The sequence below is a fragment of the Oenanthe melanoleuca genome, chromosome 6, assembly GCF_029582105.1.
Source record: "Oenanthe melanoleuca isolate GR-GAL-2019-014 chromosome 6, OMel1.0, whole genome shotgun sequence".
Classification (NCBI taxonomy): Eukaryota; Metazoa; Chordata; class Aves; order Passeriformes; family Muscicapidae; genus Oenanthe; species Oenanthe melanoleuca.
The window spans coordinates 3,416,985-3,428,521 of record NC_079340.1 but is presented as its reverse complement, the minus strand read 5'-3'; positions in this window follow the sequence as shown (position 1 = coordinate 3,428,521).

The window sequence follows — 11,537 nt, the reverse complement described above, 5'->3', positions numbered from 1 at the left end:
TTTTAAACTGGCAGAGGGAAGTTTAGATGGGATGTTAGAAAGAAATTGTTCCCCAAGAGGGTGGAGGAGCCCTGGCACAGGGTGCCCAGAGAAGCTGTGGCTGCCCCTGGATCCCTGGAAGTGTCCAAGGCTGGGTTGGATGGGGCTTGGAGCAGCCTGGGATGGTGGAATGTGCCCCTGCCCATGGCAGGAGGGTGGAACAAGGAGGGCTTTAATGTCCCTTTCAACCCAAACCATTCTGTGATTCTGGCAAGGAGTTTTGCAGTTTGGCACATTAACTGAGTGAACAACTATTGACTCCTGCATTGCCCCCCAGCTGCAGGTGACCATCACTTAAGCCTCCCAAAAAGGGCACAGGTGACTTGCCAGTGTCATTCACTGACTCAAACATCTCAGTTACTGCTCTGTCTCTTCTGCAAAAGGGAACAGTCCTTGCAAATATACCAACTTCAGGAAGTTCAGTGTGAAAATGTGATGCTTGCAATAGCAGGGCAGCCTTCCCTTGCCTCTAATCACTGTCAGAGCCTGTCTTCCCAACCCTTCTGTTTGGGAGGGCTCCAGGCTATGTGCCAGCTCCCACAGATACATCCAACCCTCCTCTCACCCCAGGGCAGGGAAAGAAGGAGCCAGGCCAGACTCAGCCCAGCTGCAAGTCCTCCTCCTGTGCAGCAGGCATGCACACAGCCCCGGGAATCAGATGGACAAAACCCATGGATAATTGGATGCTGCAGGGATCCCACAGCAAGGAGGGGATGGGCATGGGGCTGGGCTGCCTTGCAGAGTTCAGCTCTCTCCCTCAGCCAGGAAATTTGCAGCATAATTAAAATGAAATGTTGGTGTCTGTGTTGCACGTTGAAATACTGATGGAGGGAGGCATAAAGCATTTTATGAAGGCAGGCTTCCATTTTGTGATTTACTGCCCCCAAACACTGCTTTCACAGAGCCTACTTGGGAAAAAATGGGGAGAGATGAAAGAGCAATAGGGGTTTTATCACTGCAGAAAATGGGAAGGGAATTGGACAAAGTTAAATACAATGCATTGAGACAGTCTCTGGTGCTGAACTTCAGATACAGCAGGAGCTCGCTCACACCTGGAAAAGGTCCTCTGAAATCTATGGACATTCTTTCCTGGTGCCATAGCAATGCTGGGAAGGGGCTACACTGCTTTTAAGAGCAGATAAAAAGAGGTCAAGCCCCTGTTTATAATGAGACTTGCAGTGAAGCACTCACAGCTGTGTGGGAAGGCACAGGAAGGACTCCCCATCACCTTTACCTGACACTCTGTGGTTATTACTCAGCCCACCAAGCACGGCCAAAGGGCTCCATCCTTGTTTCAAAAAAGAGGAGGAGGAAATATTTAGAGATTATTTAATAAATGACCTAATTAGCACAGGCTAAAGCAGAGGCTTTTGCTGTAGCAGCAGCAGCTAACCCTGCACAGAAACAAGTGGCACATTTTCCTCCAGGATGAGAGAAATCCCAAACTTTGAGTCTGTAGGATGGCACTCAGCCTACCCAGCCCCAGGCACTGCCAGGTGCAGCTCAGGTCAAGAACAGACCCTCGTGGAGCAGTTCAACACAGCCAGGGTGTGACACAAGGTGCCCAAATGCTTCACTTCAAGGGTCTGGTCTGGAATTCCCCCAGCTGGAATGTTCTCTTGCTTCTCAATGCAGACAGAACCTTGTCTCAATTATTTAATTCCCATTTCTTCCAAAAATTAAGTCCATTAGATTTCAGCTTTACATTTTCTACCTATTCAAGTTCCATTTCCTCTCCTAAGCTAAAGAACTTGGCTTTCTGAGCCAACTTTAAACCATTAAATTCTGACCATACCTTTGAATTCAAGTGTTTACAGGTACAGTGTTGAACTCCTGGCACAAAGCAGCTGTTGTCCCACAAGCTGAGGCAGAAGAGGAAGCAAAACCAACCAGGTTGAATATTCAAAGCTGTCTGGGTGGAAGAGCCTTTACTAACTACTCCTCTTGTGAAAATACTTTTCATTTTAAGGTGTGAGCCTGTTTTAACATAGAAATGGGATTCATCCAACAGGGCAACTTCCTTGCAAGATGAATTTTTATATTCCATGCTCCCTTTAGAAGTAATTCACTCAGAGCCATGCAACAAAACACTTTATGAAGCCCCTCAATTTACTGGTTCCTCAGCAGAAAATATCAGTGAGAGCTCTGTGGAAAATTAAATATATGCACATATTGAGAGAAACAGTAAGTGATAGATACCACTCAATGAAGTTTTATGCAACCAATTGCTGCTGGTGGATATGTGATTTAAAGGTTGCATTAAATATCTGAAGCTTTAACTAATCACTGTATAAATAACTTACAGTGGTGGCTGCAGGCAAACGACTGATTTCCATCTTCTCAGCAGACCTGTATCAGCTGAGGTGGATTCAAATTGGGATCTACAGCAGGATGGGAAGGAAGAGACTAATTCCAGGAACTCTGTTGGAAAACCAGAGAGTAAGCCTGGGTATGGCAGCCTGCAAGGAGCAAAAATACCACCTGTTAAAAAGTTTAAAGTTCATCTCCAGCAGCCACAGCACCACAGGGAGCAAGACCAAAAAGGTCTGAGAGACACAGGGAAATTATCCACTGCACAATCCCTCCCTGGGTGACCCATGGGATTGTTAGCAGGAGACAAATCCACTGCCCCAGGACATTCATGGGGGATTGGAGGGTCACACTGGATAACCCAAGAGCAGGGGACAAACTTCAGCATCACTGTGTCCTTTTAGCTCTTCAATTTAAATAATTTTAATCTGACAAAAGAAGGAATTGCTTCAGGGCAGATTCACCTGACAGGAAGGAAATTACACAACTTCCCAACATGACCAAGCATTTGCTGTGTTGCAGGAACATTCAGGAAATAACCTCACAGATGAGCAAGGACAGCAATACTCTCTTATTTTGGGGAGCAAAGGTGAGCATGCAGCCATGGCTTCCCAGAAAAACACCAGATGTTTGCCTGGGTCAGGAAACACTTCCAAAAAAAGTCTAACTCCTCCTTCCTGGTTTTGAGGTTGTGCAGACAATTTAGGGTTACCTGAGTGCAGATGTGGCTCCACCACTGGCCAAGTTAATTGTTAGGAGGAGGAAGGTAATTTGGACATTGATAAATATTCATCTTCACTCTCTCTCCTTCATGGCCCAAGAGACATTCTCTTACAAAAATTAGTATCATCTACAATATTTGCCATCTTTAAAGAGCATCCTGTCTCCTTTTTCCCCAAGAATGGTCACTTGGGATAAGGAGAGGAGCTGAAGCTCCTGCCCACCTTCTCCTTTAACCAACACACAAGGGGCAGGGAGGGGGAGAAAGAAAAATACCATCAAGGTCAGCTTTCACTGGGATGAGGAAGAAAATGCCCTTTCACTGTCCTTTTTGGCTCCTGCTCCTGATGTTGAAATCCAAGAGCTAATGAAGATAGATGGGTTCATCCATACTGTTGGGGTCTGGATACTAATGAATATTATTTAATGGTCAAGAGCTGTCACGGGGCACATTGATTAATTAGCAGAGTTAGGAGGAGAGTGACTCCACCAGCACATCAGCTCCTAATAATAGAACCCAAATCAGCTGGGAAGCAGAGCCAAAAGGATGAGGCAACTGTAGGCTCACAGCTCACCTTCACCACAAGAAAGAAAGGCAAAAACCCTTCCAGAGGGATCCTTTGCACCTCCCACCCCGAAGAGATGTGTTGTCAGAGGGCCAGGTGTCCTCAGGGAGGACCAGTGGGGTGGAGGTGACCTGCCATGATTGTGGCTGTGGGTCAGTGCTGGCAGAGGTCAGTGAATTGATGTTCTCTTCCCAAAGGATCTGCTGCTCCTTTTCTGCAGGGGGATCCACACCCCTTTCAGACCTGACCAGAGACCTCAGCACAGCCCCTCTTTATGACTTTCTACTTTTTGAGGAGAAAAACTTTTACTCAGAATTGAGTGTCTAACACTTGGAGGTCTCAATTTCTCCTCACTTCAGTTCTCTACCTCTACAAATAAACCCTCTCCACATCCATTTCAAGCATAATCTACTCAAAACACGAAATCTTTCTCCCTGTGTGACTACACAGCCTAGGAAAAAATACAAACAGCAACAACAACCCCACAACAAGCAGCTTGTTATACAAGTTTTTTCTACACTACTGGAAAACAAACCAAAAAAAGAAATAACAAAAGTGACCCCTGGGAGAGGAGAGCTGCACTTAAGATAAGCTTCCCAGGTGTCTGGAGGAGTGCAGGGAATGATGATGAAATAGCTCTATCACACACACACACATTTGTTAGAGCACACACTGACACAGCTGGGAGACACTGACAGCTCTGCAGAGTAAGACTAATTTCCAAGCACTGAAAATCATCTTGGTGGAAGGCTTAGGGGTAAAAATTATCCAGCCAATCTGACAGAGTGGTCATAATTTTGGCTCCTAACATCTCGGTCATGCCTGAGCCACAAATTATCTTTCTGCCTTAGCAGAGAGCAGAGGTCTTCATGTTTTTTGTTGACATGGCAGGCTTGATCACTTGTACAGATGTTTGGAAAGGAAGACAGGTGGGTTTTGCACCATGCTTACTGCCAGTGAAGACAGAGGCACAGGGCAAAGAGGGGAAAGATCCTGGCCTGTTCTCCACTTTGCTGCTTTCCCACAAACTCTAAAATACCCTTTCTGAAGCTCTGTAAGGAAAAACCACAATTCTATCCACTAAAGTGCAGCTAAATCTCCCAGCAGTGTAAATGGAAGCAAGTGAAATAAAAGCCAATCTAGCATCCCTTGAACCAAACCCAAGTATATCTCAGGTTGTCCCTCAAATTTTATCAGAAGATGGTACCACAAAGACAGCAAAAAAAACCTTCCCTCCAAATCCTCCCTCCTGGTTGGTGACTTCTGGCAATGAATACCCAAAACATGCCCCAGAACCACAGCACCTACAGTCAGATTTTTCTGGTTTGTAGCCCAGAAACCAGCAGGTTTGTAGCAGGTATTTTACAGCATTAATTGATGAAAGCTATGCACCACTAATCAAAATGGGAGCCTGATGCTGCAGCCTACCCCTGAGCTCCAGACACAACAATTCAGATACCAAATTTTGCCGTGCTGATGAGGTGGGTAAGACACACCAGGTGGGCTCTCACTCCTTCCCCCTCATCTGTGCACAGGAGAACTGCAAGGCACCAGCAGGGTGCCCAAAACTACAAATAAGCTTTTAAATACCACAGCTCTCCCTCCTGCCCTAAGCTGAATTTGCCCACAAAAGCAAGGCTGGATTTCCAAGGAGCTATTGGGGTGAGACACTCCCAATCCCTTCAGTCATATCAGCCCTCAGTTACCTGCTGAAGAAAGCAGAGCAGCTGCAGTCACCAGGCTGGAGTGAATCAGAAGAGATGGCTGAGTTATTGCAGAGCTCCCTGTGGCCTCAGGCTCAGGTCTGCAGCACCACCACAGAACCTGTATTTATTTCCATGCTGGGCATTTGTTGTAAAGTGCTGATCAATACCTGGAGAAAAACCCTCCCTTTTGCTGAGTGATGCTGCTGATGCTGCTGGCTTCAGTCCTTGCTGCCATGGCAGGCAATAGCACATCTCCCACTTGCCCTGGAGCTGTTCATCCTTTTTGTTATCACCAAAGGAATCTGGGGAGAAGAGTTCCTGGTTTGTTCTCCCTTTTCTTCTGCCTTTGGCCACTGGGTCTGTTCCTCCTTTGCTTTGCAAAGGATGATGAGCTCTCCTGAGCTTAATGATGTATTAGAGGTGGATTCCCTGATACAGCCTCACAGTGGAACCCTCCCATCCCATGAACAAACATTGCCTGCCCCTGTGGGACACACTCCTGCTCCTTGTGTGACCAGCACAAGGACAAGGATCTTCTGAGGGGCTCAGGGCTGAGAGAAATCCTACAAGACACAGAACCCCAGAATGGTTTGGGTTGGAAAGGACTTTAAACATCATCCACTTACACCCCATGCCATGGGCTGGGACACCTTCCTCTAGCCCAGGCTGCTCCAAGCCCCATCCAACCTGGCCTTGGACACTTCCAGGGATCCAGGGGCAGCCACAACTGCTCTGACCACCCTGTGCCAGGGCCTGCCCACCCTCACAGAGAAAATTTTCTTCCTAATACCTAATCTAAATCTTCCTAATATCTAATCTAAATCTATGCCCTTCCAGAATACAGCCAGATCTCTTTCCCAGCACTGTCACCAACATCTTCACTGCCCACAGTGCCTGGAGCAGGCAGCAGCAGCAGTTCCCAGTGAAAGCTCTCTTGCCACAGGACATTAGCTCTGAGATGACAACACAGGTGCCATTTGTCCCCCAGGAGCTCACAGCACCAGTGATTTTCTACTCTGGGTCACACAGAACCACCTCCTTTTCTCCTTCCTCCCCTCCAGCTCCAACGCTTTGGCTTTGCAAGGTCATAATTACAGAGGAGTCATTTCCAAGGCACTACTCAGACAACCTTCAGCAGCTCTTCAGAGGGATGTCAGCACAAGTCCAAGAGCTGAAACAAACCACCAGGTCCCTCCTTTTGAGCCCCAAGCCCTTCCAAGCAAGACACAGCTGTCCCAGAGGGCAGCAGAGCTGGCTGGACTCACACAGCTCCATTCTGCTGTAGCACATCCACCAAGTGCCCAGCCCAGGCTGTGAATCAATGACACTCTGCAGTATTCCATCTCTCCCCTCCTCACCGTGGAATTCTTTATCCCCAGACTTTGAAATGAGCTGCTCTGTTATCTAATTTGCTACCCCCAGCAGGTGAGGCACAGCAGCATTTTGGGTTCTTAGGATTGCCACGTACACAATTTTCCCATTAATTTTGATCCAGCTTTGAACAAGCAGCACAGACAGCATGGTCCAGTGGTCCTTCCCACTAATAGCAAGAACAAGCAGAGCACACGAATTCAGTTTGTGAGAAGCAGCACAAAGCTCATTACAGGCTGGGAAGGAAGAGAGGTGGTAATGTAAATAAGAGAGTAACCTCATCAAAAGAGTATGTTTAATGCTAACAAGGAAAAAAAAAAAAAAAACAGTGCTGCGCCTGACATGAATACCACGAGTTTCCAGTAGCAGGTTCTGCATTAAGAAAAATGTAAAATTTGAGAATGTGCCTCCAGCAGCTCCCCGTACACCACACTCCAAGCCTGGGGGTGTGCTTTCACTCCCTCCTAGGAGGGCTGCAGATGAAGCTGAGCACCCCAGCACACTCCCACAGACAATCTGTGAGAGACAGGCACACCCCCCAGCCACCAGGCGACCATTTATCACCTAAAAAAAAACCCCACTCTGTCTGCTCTCTCAGCCCTGATCGGAGAAAAAAAAAAAAAATACTACTATGAAAACCACCCACAGGCAGATTTAGGAAATAAAAACCACAACTCTACCGTATAGCAAAGCTCCTGGAGTTGGCCCCTGTCCCCTCTAACACCTTTCATGTGCCATGCCCATAAACAGCTTCTCTGTCTCCAAGGAAATCACTACCTTAGCATATATTTTCTCCTCTCACCATCTCCTGTGTGTTAGTCACATCCCCAGGTGTTAAATACCTCACTAATCTCTGAACAACTGTTCTCACCTGGCTTTGTAGCCTGATGTTTCCAGTTCTGATCAGAGGGTTTGTTTGCCCAAAAGCTTCCCTTCCTTCTCTAATCCTACCCCATAAAACATTTGTACAGACAGACCTCACCTTCACATCCACACTCAGGCCCCACTCTTGTCCCCTTCTTGCTTTTTTCCTGCAATTGCAAAGTCAGGAATAAAACCCTAGGACTTCCAGGACTTGAAAACAGAAATGGCAGCCAAATGATCTGGGGACAAGCTTTTAGCAGAGCCTGTTGCAATAGGGATCTGCATGCTGAACAGGGTCTCTTCATCAGGAACAGGAGCGATAGGACAAGGGGAATGGTTTAAAACTGGATTTTGGGGACCAGGTGGGTTTCTGAGAGCCCTCACCCCATGCTCTCCTGCAAGGGACTGCCGTTTCAGGAGCATCCTCGGTTTTCCAGCATTTTCCTGACCCCTAGTGACAAGATGTGGCTGTACAGCAGCTGCTTAACATGCAGCGCTGAACTCTCCCTGAATAAACAAGGAACAAAACTCTTTAACATGGGAAAAACGGTTTCCAGATCTGTCAAGGCACTCGCCCTCTGCCACCCCTGCAAATTTGCCAGAAAATCCAACCTGTTTAACAAAGAGACTCAAATTTGGGCTGAAAGTCAGGGAGCAAGCTGAGTGAACACAAGAAGCCTCCCTTGCACCGGGCTCCAGCTGTGCCCAGGGAAGCTGAGTTACAGGACTAATCCATCAGCAAACCAAACAAAACAAGGGGTGGGGAGGAGGCAATTTTGATGGATTGCCTTCTCCTGGGGCAATTGCATCCTGTTGAGGGTGACCTTGGCAAGGCCACAAGCCCCATGATCTCACTGCTGTCTGCTATGGACTGTGGAGCAAACTCCTGGGAAGGCAGCACAACACAAAGGTGCATCAGCTGCCAGGAGCCAAGGCCCTTGTGTTTGGTTTCAAGGTGTCCTGGTTTGAAGGACAGGTGTCTGCCAATAAAGGCAGAAGCTTCTCTTTGGAATGGAGAATGTAAACACTCTCCCTCCAAATTATTATTATAATTTTGAAATTAAGGGGCTCTCAAGCAAAGATTTGAGAATTAGGAATAACAGTTCTTCACTAGGAAAATTAAAATAGAAATACAATATTACAAAGAACAATCCCAAACCCTGCCAGAGTCAGAATCCAAGCTGACACCCGTCAGTCACTCAGGGTGTTGGTAACAGTCCCATTCAATGGTGGCTGCATCCTCCTGCAGTGGCAGATGTGGTTCAGCTGGAGCAGTGCTCCTGGAGAAGGTGCAGTTTTCCTCTGAAGGTCCAGGGATAATGTGGAAAGGTCTGGCTTTCCTCTGGAATCCAGTGGAAAGATGGATAACTTGCTGTCCAAAATCTCAGTTTTTATCTGGGTAGGAAAGGCTTGGCTGCTCCCCTGGCTGGAGCATCTCCCAGTGGGATGATGGAATTTTATCAGCCATGCAGTGGGACTGAATGGGCCAGCAGCAGATGATATCTTCCTGGAGGGAGGATGGGCTGTGGGAAAGATAAAGATGATTGCCCCAGCTGGTTTAAAGATGGCCCATGAGCAGATAGTATGTGCCAGGAGATCAGGGTCACTGCCCCACCCACTTCAGCAGATGGTGACAGAACACACATTTCTGTCACATCCTGTATTGCAACCCAAGACACAAGGGCAAACATAGAATCCAAACAGGATAATGCTGTCCCAAGTCTGAGTTTCCCATTCTAAACCATGCCAGGTTTCTCCACGAATTGGCTTGGAATGGGATGTGCCTTCCAGCACAGTCTGACACAGGAGAAGGGATCCACAGCAAAGTGCTCCTGGATACCTTGGACTCAGGTTTGTATCATCCTCCTCCTCCAAGAAACCTCCCTTCAATGAAACACTGCTCATTCCTATATGCTCTGATATTCCTGAAAGCCACCACCTCCCACTTTCCTTCATGTGTTTGACATATTAGAAGTGGTTATGCCATTTTATTGCCATTTTTTCAATCTTATTTTCCATGCAGGGTACTCTGCCTGAGACAAAAGACCTTAACCTCACACACAGTGTGAGCAGAACAAAGCCCCAGTTTCTGCCAGCCTCCAATTTATTTTGTTCATTGCTCTGAGGGCCTCACTGATTTTGATAAAACATTGCTACAAGAGGAAAGCTTGCACATTAATTAATTAATGATTCATTTCTGTTTATTGGGCCTTTTGTCAACTTAAACTTGTCACACCTGCCATAAACCCCCTCCAGTGTTAACAAACTCTTTAATTAAATCTATTGTGCCATGAGAGCAATGTTTCAGATTGTAGATGATGAAAGAATTTGGCCCACCCTGGTTTAAAACACCCTTTGGGTCTCAGCTTCTCTGGGCAACCTGTGCCAGGGCCTCCCCACGCTCACAGGGAAGAATTCCTTCCCAATATCCCATCTATTCCTGCAAAATCAAATTTTGAGGTGGGAGACAGAACACTGCTTTCAGGGTCAGATATATTTTGTTAAAAAGTTATTGACAAAATAAGAATATCAGTAGTGAGTGATATGAGACCTCGCTCCAAATATGCAGAATCCTGTACACACGTGGGTTTAGCTGCCACCAAAAGCAGCAGAGATGTAAAATAGACAAAAAGGAGAGGGGAAAAGAGCAAAAATCTGTTCCCAGTAAACAGGTTCACCCCTTGCACAGGGTGCAAACTGCTCTGAGCAAACACCTTGCCCAACACCCCTCAATTAATCATTAAAAACAAACCTAAAGGGTCCCATTTCACAAAGGGAAGTTAGAACTGTGCAGAAAGGGAACTTAAAGGTTCAGGAGTTGGAGTCAGCCAAAGGACTCCCCTGGACACAATTCCGTGCTGTAGAGTGAGGAAAATCTCAGCTGCCCTGTTGTTTCTCAGGACCAGTCCCTCCCTCTGCAAGAGACCCCTCCCAGGAACAGCTGGCACTTAGGGCTGGATTTACCACCCAGGACGGAAAATGCCATTACAAAGGAGCTGAGCAATCAGAAGGCAGTGTCAGGAATCCTTTTTCTCCTGTTGTTCTCCACCTCTAGGGAGCTGAGGTGGCCATCAGTTGCTCTGCACTGGCAGCACAGATGTTGCCAAAGGAAATAGGATCAGATCCCAGGCAGGCTGGAAAAAAATCCAATGAAGGGAAAGCCAGGGAACATGAGGGATTTGTTTCCTGCCCTTCTCCAGATCAATAGAGGGGCCAACAGAGCCACTATCACCCAGCCCAGCTGCCCTCAGTTCACCTGCTCAAACTATTATTTACAGGGGCTGTGATGAAACTCTCAATCCTGCACTTCCAACTTAGGCCAAGAAAATATTCTGCTGGCCTTTCCCAACCCTACAAGCAACCCCAGCTTCTGATTTCATTGCTGGAAACCTCAGAGCACACCTCCTCCTGCCATCCACAGTAAAGCTTCCAGCCCTGCATCTGCACACAATTATTTTCTTCTGAGGTGCTTCATTGCTCTCCAGGTCTTTTCTCCCTGGACAGACACTCAGGATCTTCCAGGACACATAAGATGCTGATTTTTTCCTTTTCATTGTCCTGGTGAAGAAAACTACAGAGGGAAAGAAAGGGGAAAGGGGAGATTTGCTCCCCCCTCTAACTTGCCTGCTGGAAAAAAACAATCATCTCTATGGTACCCACAATCCCTTACAGTAGAAAATAAAATGGGCACAAGAGTATATACAAGGAATATATGTCACACTGTATTAAAAAAATAATCTGGAATTAGTTACTTCAAAGGTGAAGAAAGCCATGAGGGAATAGCAGGGGGCTGAATTTCTGTCTGCCATGTACACCAGCACAGTAAAAAATTGCTGTCAGCACTGGAAAACTGCCCATCATGTGAGTGGGTTTAGCAGACAACGAGCTGCAGGACATGGGCACAAATCCATCTGGCCTGGAGAGGAAAAATGCCAGGGAGCAGCACTGGGCATCCATGAAC